At 42.6% G+C, this 2,622-nt stretch overlaps 1 protein-coding gene across 1 annotated transcript in view; it reads right to left on the minus strand.

The window, feature by feature from the left end:
- LOC105532834 (histone-lysine N-methyltransferase SMYD3-like) overlaps positions 1–2,622 on the minus strand; it is a gene marked incomplete at its 3' end in the record, with an annotated part of 469,568 nt that overhangs the window by 263,360 nt on the left and 203,586 nt on the right. The window lies entirely within an intron of this gene.

A 2,622-nucleotide genomic window follows, 5' to 3' on the forward strand; every position in this document is an offset into this window, starting at 1 on the left:
GTCTATAAAAAATACGTATAAGCCGGGCACTCTCGCTCACACCTGTAGTCCCAGCTACTTGGGAGGCTGAGGTGGGAGGATTGCTTGAGCCCAGGAGTTCAAGGCCAGCCTGGGCCACACAGTGAAACCCCATCTCTTAAAAAAAAAATAGAATAGTAAAAGGGAAAGGAAACATCATGCTAAAGAAACAGAACTGGCCAGTCACAGGGGCTCACACTTGTAATCCCAGTACTTTGGGAGGCCGAGGCAGGTGGATCACCTGAGGTCAGGAGTTTGGGACCAGCCTGGTCAATGTGATGAAACCCCATTTCTATTAAAATAACAAAAATTAGCCTGGCATGGTGGTGGGCGCCTGTAATCCCAGCAACTCGGGAGGCTGAGGCAGGAGAATCGCTTGAAGCCAGGAGGTAGAAGTTGCAGTGAGCCGAGATCATGCCACTGCACTCCAGCCTGGGCAACAAGAGCAAAACTCAGTTTCAAAAGAGGAAAAGAGAAAAAAAAGGAAAGAAAAAGAAACAGAACAACAGCACACCTGTGAAAATCTTTCAACAAAGCAAACACAAGAAATCTTGCCCTCAGTAGGACAAAGGAAGGCAGAAGGGCTGTGGAAGAAGGGCCAGGATGGGCTGAGATGAGGGCAGAATGAGGGAGCACAGCAAGCTAACTAAGGTCAAAGAAAAAGAAAATAAGGAAGCTGGAATTATGTTATTGAGAATAAAATAGACATTGGAAAGAAATAATGGAAAAACAGTTCAGCCAATGTGTGGCCATTCAGAACCATCCTGCCTTGTAGGTCTAACACTAAGAAGATGGGAGAAGGGGCTTCCAATCTTTTTTCTATGATTTTTTTTAACCTAGTTAAGAACCCACTGCATTTACAGTTATCAATAAAACTGTTCTGCTTAATACCATAATACAAGTGTCTTTCCAACGTTTTTTGTTCCCTGAGGACAGAATAACAAATGTTAGAACATGAACATTTTTAGGGCTTCTGATACATATTGTTGCAGAGTATCAGCAAGGTACGAGGCCATCAGCACTGCCACCATTAATTTCTATTCTTTTTCTTATTTTGAAAGAACCTTAAACTGAGAGAACAGTGCGAGAGTAGAATAGTACAACTTATTTTTTCTTAGCTATTTGAAAGTTAGTTGCCAACACAACGGCCCATCACTTCCAAATTGTGTATTTCCTATACACAATGACATTGTCGTACACCTGTGAAAATCAGGAATTAACACGGATACGTTACTACTATCCAATCCTAGGTTCACCAGTCATTCCACTATGATCCTTTTTCACAGCAGAAGGTTCCAGTTCAGAATCAAGGCTTCTGTTGGCTTGACTTTCATGAGCTTGACACTTCTGAAGATGAGAGGCCAGTTATTTTGCTGTATAAGGTGTCTCAGTTTGGGTTGCTTGATGGTTTTTTGTGAGTAGATTCAGGTTCTGCATCTTCAGCAGGAACATCACAGTCATGATGCTGAGTTCTCATATCCGATCATGTGGTACATAACTTCGGTCTGATTACTGATGCTACTAATCTTGATCACTTGGTTAATGTGTTATCTGCCAGACTTCTCCACTGTCAAGTTTCTCATTTTCCCTTTGTAATTCATAAAAATTTGGGAGTGGGGAGAGTTACTCTGAGACAATGTACATATGACATTCCTCATCAAACTTAGGACTTGAAGCACTGATTTATTCAGATCAATATGAACTCACAAACTCCTATTTTATTCAGTGAGTTATAACCTATTACTGTCATTATTTTGATACTCAAATTGCCACAGATTTGGCTAGCAGAACCCTCTTCAAGCTGACTCCTATGTCCTTCTGCTATATCCTCATCTTTGAGCACTGCCTTACTTTATGAAACAAGAAGATATTCCAGGCTCATCTTCTACTTTCCTCTGTCCCAGCCCTGGAATAAGCCATTCTTCCAAAGAGCACATTTAAGTAGAGAACAGTATTTAGAAGCCAAAGTCTCAGACTAGGTGTGCACTAGGTGTGACAGCTCCCAGCCCTCTCAGTGGACAGAGCCGGGAAATACATGTATGTGGAACACAGAGACACAAAGATCTGCATCTATGTTTATTTTTACGCAGCTCGTGATCTCTGTGGAACACCAAGAGTTCACACCAATCTCGCTCATGAACAGAGTTTTATCCCAGCTCCTTCCCTTTCCGGAACAACAAGCCATGTCTCTGCTGCCCTCTCCTGCCAGGCGCCAACGTTACCATGTGCATCTCTCACGTCCCCTGAGTTCAGACACTCAGCTTCGGGCCAGTGTGGCTTCCCTCTCTTCCAGGACCCCACGCTCCACAATCAAGGCGCTCAACTTGCTCTGCCTCATCTCATGACTTTTGAACTGCGCTTTAGAGAAACAGTAAGAACAAGGCATTATCAATTGTATAGATGTGTCTGAATATTGTAAATGTTTGCCATCATATTTCTGTGTAAAAATTGTGCTTCATGTGCTTTGTCTATTTACGTATATAGACCTTACTGGTTTCGTTTTTCTTTCAACGTTTTTTCTTTGTTTAGAGATAGGGTCTTGCTCTGTAATTAGGCTGGACTACAGCGGCAAAATCGCAGCCCACTGCAGCCTCAAATCCCAGG

This window comes from Mandrillus leucophaeus, unplaced genomic scaffold, assembly GCF_000951045.1.
Source record: "Mandrillus leucophaeus isolate KB7577 unplaced genomic scaffold, Mleu.le_1.0 Scaffold989, whole genome shotgun sequence".
Taxonomy (NCBI): Eukaryota; Metazoa; Chordata; class Mammalia; order Primates; family Cercopithecidae; genus Mandrillus; species Mandrillus leucophaeus.